This window comes from Pinus tabuliformis, chromosome 3_2 (assembly GCF_031772625.1).
Source record: "Pinus tabuliformis cultivar Carrire ecotype Pingquan chromosome 3_2, CPIR1, whole genome shotgun sequence".
In the NCBI taxonomy this organism is placed as follows: domain Eukaryota; kingdom Viridiplantae; phylum Streptophyta; class Pinopsida; order Pinales; family Pinaceae; genus Pinus; species Pinus tabuliformis.
The window spans coordinates 538,377,798-538,389,758 of NC_142302.1; positions in this window are offsets into that span (position 1 = coordinate 538,377,798).

Genomic DNA, 11,961 nt, shown 5'->3' on the forward strand with positions numbered 1-11,961 from the left:
TAGAGAAAACCAAATAAACTACACTATCTTTCCTTAGAGAAATTCAAAATATAAGAAGAAGGCTTACCTAGTATTTGGTGAAAGCTTTCTTCTACTCTTCACCTACTCATTCTAGATCTAACTTTAACTCCCAAAAGTAGAACTTGCAAATTTTCCAAGACAAGAAAAGAGAACGAGATATAAAACACGATATATTCAAATAAATCTAAATAAGAGATCAAGGAACCTTATTCTACACATGTATAATAAAATACATGATTTATGGGAAAAACAATACAATTTGTATTAAATATAACAAAGAAATATTACAACCCTTGTTCAGGCCTTGATGTTGTGAATATCTCCCAATATTCTCCTCCTTTTGTTTCCACAATGATAAGTCCTTCAATCTCACTAATGCACAAGGATGGACCATGAACCTCCAAAACTCAAACTAACAACTTAATGGTAGAATTGGTGACTCCAAAAGGAAACTGAGACTCTATAGCAGGTATTTATTTTATCAAGAAAGTAAAGTAGTTTTAGATCCACCATATGTTGGCTTAAGGGGGCTTGGACTCAGGTTCAGAGTTAGTTCTGCTAACCAACAAAAACCTATATTGTCGATCCTTTCGGCAACAACCCACGTAGCGTAGGCTGTAGTCTCATCCGAGGCAGTATTGGGGGATTCTAGAACCAAGTTTTTGGACCAAAGGACTATGTGATGTGTTTCTGTTACTTTTAGGACTTTATTCTGACCTTCGTGAACCCTAATCCTTAAAACCTGGAAATTATAGTAACTTACAATTAACAGATCCAAACTCTACACTAACTATTCTAAACATTCATAACATCAAGTAATTAAATAGATCTATCATTTATTAAGTACTTCTCAGGATAATTGCAGTAAACAGAGCGAATCATACAATAAATTTAGAAGTAAAGTATAACGCACAAATACATAGATAACGCATCAAAATAGCCTTTATTATGCTTAGATCTTCTATTACATACTCTTTTTACCCTGCACACACAGCAACAGGGGCCCGTGCACTCAGTTGTGGACTTTCCAAGGTCTTTGTGCACACAGCTGCAAGAACCTTCCCCTTCACCTAAGTACAGAGAATAGACTTCTCCTACTCCGACCATTCACTGGTTGATTCATAGATATCTTTCATGACTCTCTATGATCTTTTTATATCATCTTGTATTACAATACCATGGTCTGCAAACCATGTGTGGATCACAAAACAACTTATCTCATAAGAAAATAAGGGGCTTTGACCTTCCTAAATCCCCTTTGACTCCTATTGACGTTCGTGCTCCACTCCTCAAAATGTGGAAACTTTACAATAATAACAAAAATTGTTTACAGAATTTACCCCAGGGGACCCTATCCCAACAGGCCCCCAACATAAAGTCGTGACTCGTCCTCGAGTCACTCTGCTGGTGTTTCCTCGATATTTTCTTACGAAACACTAAATTATATCTTCAATACTTGAAGATCTATTGTCCCCATGTGCAACAGCTTGATGGACTTCCTCAACAAACCTTTCAGTAGTCAGACCTTCGAATGCAAGGCCCATGGTTCTCTATGTCTATTTCATGGCCTTCAACTTGCTTTGCACCGATTGTGTCAAATGACTTTCTTCATCTACCTAGGGCTGCATCGTTGAAGATATGATGGATTCCTTCTAATGAAGCTCATAAATCTCTCTCTCAATGAGATTTCCCTCCTGTAATCTAGTGAACCTTTGCACTGGTGCTAAGGTCTATGTTGTAGATCTGATCTTGTCAAACTGCCTCTGCTTTTCTTAGATATCTGCTTTGATTTTTTGTAAAGTTGGATCCTCCTACAATGAGGTCCATAGTTCCATGGCTTGTTCAAACAACTGGGTGTAGCCCTTGACTGTGACTTCTAGTGTAGCCATCTCTTCTTTAATAGAATCCTCACGCTACTCTCCGACTTCTGGAGGAGTGGTTGGTTGCATCTTAAGTTGGAGCTCCGATATCTGTAGTTGTAGCTCAAAATGAACCTTACCAATTTCCTCCTTCATTTCCTTTACTATGGCAACTACCTTATGAATATTTTCTGTGAAGGTCGCTTCAGCTATAATCTAGAGCTTGGGAAGCTCACTATAGGCCTGTGCTATTTGTTATAAAAAAATTGATCATCTAGCCATAATTTACTAGATGGATCGAAGTACACCATGTAAGGCCAATTCTACCATAGTAAAATTACTTTCACTATGAGAAATTACTTAATAAACCACATTTGTTAAGCCATTTATAATTAAACTCATGAAGAATAATTAAATAAATCATTATTTATTTAATTACCTTCTAGGAATAATTAATTAAACCATTGTTTAATTAATATTCCTTGTCACATTTGACCTAGTTATGAGAAATAAATAGATAAACCATTAATTATCTTGTGTTAGGCTTTAAGCTTCTGTGGTAGATTTTTGGAGTAGTGTGATCCAGATTATCCACAGTACCATGTTTATTATGTCGACATTTCGAACCCCAAAGGGGGTCCATCATCAGGACAAAAAGTAAAATTAAAATAAACTAATTATATTAGTGAATTAAAAGGGAAAAATTAAAATTAAAATTATATAGTAATTAAAATTAAAAACTAATTATATACAAATAAAAATTAGAAACTAATCATACAAAATAAAATTATTACATTATAAAAATAAACTTATTACGTTTAATCTACTTATTCATTATCTCATTAGATTTAATTAGTTTTATTATTATTCACTAATTCATATTAGGTTAATTAAAATCAATTAAATTAAAATAAATTAAAATTAAATTAGAATAATTAAAACTAAAATAATTAAAATTGAATAATATATGTAGGTTAGTCTTAGTCAACTTCTACTTGAATTTATCATACTTTAGGGTTTATTTATATATTCAGGTCGGAAGATTCTTCTCTCAATCTATCATTCATAATCTATCATTCACTTTTTGTCCTGATGATGGACCCCTTTGGGGTTCGAAACGTCGACATAATGAACATAGTACTGTGGATAATCTAGATCATTCCGCTCCATTAATTATCTTATTTTTCTCTAGGAATAATTAATTAATCACTAATTAGTTATTATTCCTTGTCAAGTTTGACTAAATCCCTCAGGAATAATTAAATAAATCATTATTTGTTTATTATTCCTTAACCATATTTCCTGAGATGATAAATAAATCATTTATTTATTTATTATTTCTAAATAAAAGTTTAAATACTTTTTCCCTCCAAACCAAATATAATAAAATGTTTCAAATGGTTAATTCTAGAATGGGGTTAATAATATTTTATTATTTCTCATTATTCAAGGATAACCTAATATTTTGTTATAAATAGAAGGGTTTTACATTAATTCTTCACTTTTGATTATTTTCATTGATGTGCTCACTATTGTAACTCTGATTATTATCATTGTCGTACACCATTTTCTTTTCCATTTGAGTTCTCATTGAGCTCAACGTTTCATTTGTTGGGTTTTACACATTATAGATAGGAGAGTGTTATAGACATTTTTGTGCCTCGCGTCAAGGAGCATGGAATGTCAATAATTACAGGGATCCTCAGTCCCTAAACATGTTGTTCTTACCCCTAAAAGAACAAGGTCATCAAACAACAGCACTTCCAATCAGTTCTCCACCTGAAAACACTTCAAAACAGGCTTATTTTGGATCATGTCAGCTGCTTAACTGAGCATCTGCGCTGTATTGCAACTGTCCCACTCTGTACCTGCGCTGGAAGTCAAAAACAATGAAGGCTACCTGCGCTGGGCGAGATTGGCCAAGTGGCACAGTCATCCTGCAAGGTGTCAATTGCCCAGGAAGCTTCCAAAATGACACTTGGTTCATGAGATTCACCCTGTGATGAGTAAGAGGTACTTGATCACCATGTGTAAGCAAGGATCTCCAAGTGGACACACGAACTGAAGATTAACTGAAGATGGAGAGGACACTAGTCAGCTATATGCCAGCCTCCAGCTGACTCATCCTTTCCTCTTCCCTCCTATATATAGAGCTCTTCTATGAGGTCTAGGGAGGCTGGAATTTTGTATAAGCAAGGAGGTGCTGTTGGTATACCGCCAGGATTATTGGGTGATTGTTTTACTAGAGGTGAAGAGGAGAGTTCTTGCTGCCGAGGAAGTGCTGCTGGATTGGATCCAACATCATTGGTTGTAACTTCCTCTGGAACCCTGTTACTTTCTATCAATAAAGTTTGCATGTTCTCCTATATACTTGTTTTACATAGATGCTTTGTGTTTACATGTATATTTGATGCACCCTAATCCATGCTTCAGTTATGAGTACATGTATCTTGTAGTTCGCTCTCTTGTTTTGTGCAGGATCTGTATGTAGCTGGATCGGCTAGGAGAGCAAAGAGCTGGGAGCAGGATACAAAGAGAGAAGGACAAGGATCGACTAAGCGCAAGACACCAGGTTGGTTGACCTTCTTACTATTCTCTCTGTACTTTCATAAAGTGGAACATGAAAACTTTATCATTCAGTTGTTGCTAAAGACTGTCACCTTTAGAAGGGTTAGTGTCATCCGCGTCGGATACTTTTCCCCACAACAAACTGGCGACCCCGCTGGGGAGATCCTAGTATCTTGTTGTTGTAGTATTTTGCTATTCATCTCTTGAAGAAAAGAGTACCGAATCGAAAAGCTTTTGACTATATCAAAAGCGAAGTAGAGGGTTTTGCTACTCTTGCTCCTTTGCTGAGAAAATTCAAGATTTAAAGAGCTAATCTACAGATGAATCTTTACTCTTTGTGATAGATCTTTATCCTCTTGATCATCCCTTAGCCTGTACTTGACCTATAGCTTTTTATTTCAGCAAATACAGTGCATTTTTGAGCTTTTTATGACCCGGAATTCTTAGCAGACGTAACTCTCGTGAGTCAGTGCAGGCTGTACACAGGCAGCCTGCATTACAGCGCAGGTGCTCCCTTCGGGAACTGCGCTGAGAGTGAGATTGGCAGACTAGAACCTGCGCTGGTCCAGTTAGCCCTTGTCTTGCTCAGTCTTCCTTTTGTGTCTTGGCCCTGTTTGCACTTGTTTTTGGCTGATTGCTTGCTGGTCATTGTATTTGTGGTAGACCACTTCTCCTTGACTTTATTCCGCCTCAGTTGTGTGATGAAACTGTGAATGTTCTTTCAGTATTTCTTACTTCAGTTACAGTTTCCCATTGTGAAAAGCGAACCAGTATAGCTGTGACCTCTTAGATCCTGAACTGTAAAAGTGTCTTTGTGATCTTATGAGCTAGTTTTATTACTGTTCATGGCTGTTTGAGTTTGTTTGCTTTTCACTTTTATGGTTTGAATCTATACTTTTCCTGTGTTTAAACAAGTCTATCATAAGGTGTCTTTTTGATTGTGGACAAACTTGTTTATTTCTACTTGAAAGTTGATTCAAAAATCATACAACAGTTTCCTTTTGTTAGCATCAACATTAAGGATAACGAAAAGAAATACATGCATTGTGCATTTTGCATTTGACTGTGTGCTTGACGATTTAGGAAAATGTGCATTTTAGTGTGTGTTCTTTGATCTGTGGAAAAAGTTGTGTCTTTCTTTTCCCTCAAGTAGATTAAGGTTTTCAAAAGTTGAAAGATTGAAAAGATTTGCTTCTCATTCTTAGATTGCATATAGGAAGTTGTATATATACATCTCGTGGCGAACCTGAAAGGCAAACTGTTAAGAAAGATCAACATTAAAATAAACTCAATTTACATAACAATGCTTTGGAATTTAACGCAAACATCTAGAGGTCTAGGTAGAGACGTGTTCCGACGTCGTTAAACATAGTGACTGTCGATCTCTACGAAGGTGGGTGATTTCTCCTGAGAGTCGGTGGCACTAACACGGACTTGAGCTCCCGCGTACCGTCGCGTATATTGGGAGACCCCTATAGGCTTTTATCCTTTATCCTTAGGAAACCGTGTCGGCCGCCCTACTGATCGCGATGCAGTGAACACAGCATTCACGAAGATCGACCACCCATACCGTAAAACGTATTCTGTGGTTTCGCGAAAGGTTTGGCACACCCTCTGCCTAGATCTCCAGAGCAGTTTCTTTTGGCCCTTTTCAAACTCTATAACTGAAAAGGTCCAACCGAGCATTTGTCACTTCGGGCTCGTTAATACATCGAAGGCGACTAGAGTCATCTTTAGCTTTTTCTCGACTCTTAAAACATGAAAAAGCAAGTTTGTGTCTAAAAGCGTCGTAAATAAAATTTATTTTAAAGCGGAACATAATCACCTGTTATTCCCACGTTGATCTTTCAGTTGAAAAGTATGGAGCCTACCAACCAAGGAAGTAACCTTGGCGGAAATCCAAATCCCTTCTCCTCTTGGGGAGATGTTGGTACGCCTCATATGGCTACATTGTCGCTTCCAGGATTGACAATCGGCCTCCCTGTATGGCTCTTTTCAACTAATGTAGTCCAGATCGCCACTAATCCTGAGCATTCGAATCAACAGTCAGAACAATCTAGAACTACCCACCAGCCTTCCACTTCTTGTGATACTTCCTCTGATCCTTCATCTTCACAAGGTAGAGCTGGCAAAAGTCAGCCTCCCAAGGAGAAGAAGGAAAAGAAGAAGAGAGAAAAGAAGCAGAAGGAGCCTCTGGCGAAGGCGACTGGGGGCAAGCAGAAGAAAGCTGACAAAAACCCACACACTGCACCGACCGGGCCTAAAACGCCATGTGTCATTTGCAAAGGGATCCACTTCCATCGTGATTGTCCTTGTATTCCCCGGATACTAAGGGACTGGTCCCCAAGGTTGCACAATCCGGTAGCATCAACCTCTGGTTGTCAAGTTGATTGCATTCCGTCAACTAGCGAGAGTGAAGGACGAAGAAGGGGACCAAGATCACCCTGTCTATTGTGTGAAGGTCATCATGCCATCCACAAATGTCCATTCTTAGATGAGGCCAAGAGAGTTTTGGAAGATCGCCCGGTGTCACCGGTGCAACTTCCTCCTGGATACCGAAAACTCGCGCCTAATCCCTCGATAGTTGAAAATCCAGTTGAACCACTCAGGTGGTCAGCTGAAGTGTCGGTCATTGAGAATGAACCTACCGAATCTAGACCAGACGAAAGTCTAAAGGTCGATACGGCAGTTGGCCCGGTTCTTCCTTCAGAGGTTCTATCGTCCAATGACCCCGTCATTGAAGACCCGTCTTCAAATGACACCGTCGCCGAAGAGTCATCTTCAGGCGACACCCTCACTGATGAGAACAAGGATGACACCATCCAGGTTCTTTTCATCAGCACCGACTCAGATGAGCATCAGGGCAATGCGCCCATTCCTTTATCGCAGGGAGGAACATCATCAGAGTCGTATCCGGCCGTATATTCGGTCCCACCACCAAGCAACCTGGTTGTATCCTTTGATTGGAATCAACTAGACAGACCCCGGTTACCAGCCAGTGTTCCATTCAGAATCATTGTCCAGATCTATAGAATGATTATGGCTGGTACTATCATTGATGAAGGGGCGTCTGTGAGTATCCTTTCCTCTGTTGCTTGGAAAGCACTGGGTTCCCCGGCGCTTTTACCTGAGTTGAGAAATCTCTCAGGTTTTGATAAAGGAACCAGTCGACCATTAGGGATCCTCCCCGATGTACCTGTTACATTGAAAGGGAAGACCGTCAGGATGAACGTGTTGGTAGTTCAAGGACCCTTGGATTATAACCTACTCCTTGGACGCGACTATATTTATTGCATGGGAGCGATAGTCTCCTCACTCTCTAGAGTAATGTGTTTTCCACACGAAGGAAGGGTGGTCAAGCTCGTAGACCAACTTTCATTTCCGGGATCTCGCATCGCAAATAGTCAAATACCAATCCTAAATGGTCTGTTCACTCAAGATTCGCCTCCAACCCCGGTCCTCCTTCCCGATGAGCGCGAGTGATTCGGAAAGAAAGACTAGGACCCAGGGGGCATGCACCCTGGTCTGCTTCGGGCAGAAGAAACTCCGGGTATAAGGAAGAATTTCCGCAGAAGAACATGACTAGTCCGTACCCCGTCCGAAGGAAGTGGGGTTGTTCTGGAATAATGATCTTTTGTTAAAGTTATGTGTTTGGGAATCATTCACCTTTGTCTAAAAAAGTGGGCAATGCCCAAGTAGGAATTCCCTTATTGTAACAAGTAGTCACCATCTTTAAATTCAAGCCTCGCCCATCGAAACATATGTTTTGAAGGATAAGCAGGGGCAGTAAACTAAGAAGGAGACCGTATTGTTGTGACAGAGGGTAACCATCTTTGGACAACCCAATGATAGACACCGCCGAAGAAAGAGATTGATTTGCGGCAGCGAATAGAACCACTCTTCGGATAATAAGAAAGAGGCAAGCCTCCCTCAATAATACCAATGTTTTATCTTTGGGTAGTGTTCTTCTATTGTCACAAATAGCTGTTTGTTCAAAGTGGGCCGACAGGAAGTCTGAGTACTGCGTAAGACCCCTTAAAATAACGAGAAGACAAGTATCGTTAGCATTAGATTGGAAAGATGACAAATAAGTAAGAACACCCAAAGAAAAACAGAAGTAGGGGAGAGGAGGGGCAGCCTCGAAATTCTATCCTATACCTGGGGGCATGCAAACTTTCTGGAGTGCAAGCTAGGGGCGGTTATTTATCTGGTTTTAAGATTAGCCGTTTCCGAACTTGCATGAAAGAAAGCCTGTGGGGCAGAAGTAAAATTTGCCAAAGGTGAGCACAGCTGTGGTAAGGCATAAGCTCTATAAAAATTGGTCCTTACGAGAGGCGTCCTTCATATGACTGGTATATCGAGCAGTTTTAGCATATAGTTCATGCTCGTTAAAAAATAAACGCAAGTCCGAGCAGTTTTAGGCCTGAATTTAAGCTCGTTAAAAAATAGAAAAGTGTGAGCAAAAGTTTCCCCCAGAGTTCAAGCTCATGGAAAAAATGAACCGGTAAATAACCTTTTGAGATCGTAAATTCATCAGCCATAAGAACCTTGATTGTGTTTTCATCCATCACCTCCACTGTTCATTTGGCCGATCATTCACTTCCATTTGTGTGTTTACCTCTTTTGAGAAACAGCTGCGAAGAGTGATTTTCACCTAGCCATCCTCGTGACACTACCGTGATTGGAAAATTCCAACCTGTACCTGGAATCTGTAGCTATCCCTGTTTATCACTCGTTCCTCAAAAGACGAGTCTTCTTTCAGCTCTTTTCACTGACTCGTAAAATATGAAAAGTTTGCCGAGTTTTGGCCTTCCAGCTCGTTAAATGACCGGAACGCTATCCCTCCTCTAAATTTTAATCTTTTTGGACCTGAGGGATTATTGCACAAAAGGATCGAGCGCTTGTCTTGTTCGGCTCGTTAAAAGTACCGAACAGCCATCCCTTCTGTATTGTTTTATACTTTTTCGGACTTAAGGGATTTGCTGACGAAAAAGGAATTATGGAGTTAACTTTCTGTACCTTTTTAGACTCTCTAAAAATGAAAAGGACCGAGTTTTCTTTGTCGTTAGACTCGTTAAAATGATTAAATAGCGACAAACTTGTCTTTAGACGAGAACGAGTTTCCCTATCGCTAAGCTCGTTAAATCATAGCGATGGGCTTGCCCGAAGGGCAGGTTATAGAACAAGCATATGTTATCCTCCTCAAGCTTGACAAAAATAAAGAGGTACTGGTCAGAAATGACTGGGGAAAAATTGGGAGAACATCAAAGTTTAAAGGTAGCAAGTCACTCTTGGACATGACACTTTTCCTCCGTACCATATCGGGTTGGGTTGTTTCATTCACCGGTCTCATCACCATGGTCCTCGCCACACCATCCACATTTGGGGTAATGCTACCGATCCATTGCATCAGTGTCGTTATATGTTCAAGAGGGGTCATTCTGGAAGTGTCAACCGTGTCCCATCCACTACCATACATTATCCTTCATCCATTCATGATCGCCACCCTGAATCATATTTCACAGTTTGTTTTCACCTCCACTAAAGTCATTAGCTCCGTTCCGTGTCATTGATGTGGGATTCATTAAGGCCCTCCTTTGACGGATCGCTTCTTGTCGACTTCAGCTCATTATCCAAGAAGTTGATCTAGGAACACCCCCATCAGTACTTTGAAGCTTGCATGCCTCAATGGCAAGTTTCTCACTTCCGGCGACAGGTATACATCAATGACCTTCGACCAGAAGATTTTGCGTGGCGTTCGACGCCAAGTCCTTTTTCACGCCACGTGAATTGTACTGCAGTACCTTGAGGGTCATCGTCATTATTGGTGATTCCTCTCGCGCTTGTTAACGGTTTTCATTATTGACCGGTAATCAAGCGATGTCTTTCCATGTTCGACTTCAGCGCAATTCTCACATGGATCGACTTGTACTTAGAGTGAAGATCGAACGAGTTTGAAGACCCCGGATCTAGTTTCATCCATCCGGGCTGCGATATATATTCAGGAAATATAAAAACATTTGCCATGTACATCATTGCAGCAGATGATCATCCTATTCAAAGGATGATAGTTTCAGCAGAAAATTATCAGTCTATCTTCAGACGATCATCTGTCATATGTACCAAAATGTATTTATAGAAATCTGAGCATGGGAATGCCCGCCTCAGCTAGATCATGAGAATAATGATGAATGAAAAATAATGTATCGTATTGTATTGTATTACAGGGCACTCTCCTCAGCACTGGAACGAACTTCGGATCCTCTAGCTAAAGCATTTCACCCGATAAACGGCCTCATACTTTAGGGGGCAACTGTTATAGACATTTTTGTGCCTCGCGTCAAGGAGCATGGAATGTCAATAATTACAGGGATCCTCAGTCCCTAAACATGTTGTTCTTACCCCTAAAAGAACAAGGTCATCAAACAACAGCACTTCCAATCAGTTCTCCACCTGAAAACACTTCAAAACAGGCTTATTTTGGATCATGTCAGCTGCTTAACTGAGCATCTGCGATGTATTGCAACTGTTCCACTCTGTACCTGCGCTGGAAGTCAAAAACAATGAAGGCTACCTGCGCTGGGCGAGATTGGCCAAGTGGCACAGTCATCCTGCAAGGTGTCAATTGCCCAGGAAGCTTCCAAAATGACACTTGGTTCATGAGATTCGCCCTGTGATGAGTAAGAGGTACTTGATCACCATGTGTAAGCAAGGATCTCCAAGTGGACACACGAACTGAAGATTAACTGAAGATGGAGAGGACACTAGTCAGCTATATGCCAGCCTCCAGCTGACTCATCCTTTCCTCTTCCCTCCTATATATAGAGCTCTTCTATGAGGTCTAGGGAGGCTGGAATTTTGTATAAGCAAGGAGGTGCTGTTGGTATACCGCCAGGATTATTGGGTGATTGTTTTACTAGAGGTGAAGAGGAGAGTTCTTGCTGCCGAGGAAGTGCTGCTGGATTGGATCCAACATCATTGGTTGTAACTTCCTCTGGAACCCTGTTACTTTCTATCAATAAAGTTTGCATGTTCTCCTATATACTTGTTTTACATAGATGCTTTGTGTTTACATGTATATTTGATGCACCCTAATCCATGCTTCAGTTATGAGTACATGTATCTTGTAGTTCGCTCTCTTGTTTTGTGCAGGATCTGTATGTAGCTGGATCGGCTAGGAGAGCAAAGAGCTGGGAGCAGGATACAAAGAGAGAAGGACAAGGATCGACTAAGCGCAAGACACCAGGTTGGTTGACCTTCTTACTATTCTCTCTGTACTTTCATAAAGTGGAACATGAAAACTTTATCATTCAGTTGTTGCTAAAGACTGTCACCTTTAGAAGGGTTAGTGTCATCCGCGTCGGATACTTTTCCCCACAACAGAGAGACTCTATAAAAGACATTGAGGATAGCCAAGAACCAATCCCATAGACGGGGATTGGTGACATTATTTTTTCCTTTCACAGGTGTTGTTTAATAAAATATATTCTTTATATATCTGGTTTCCATTGGA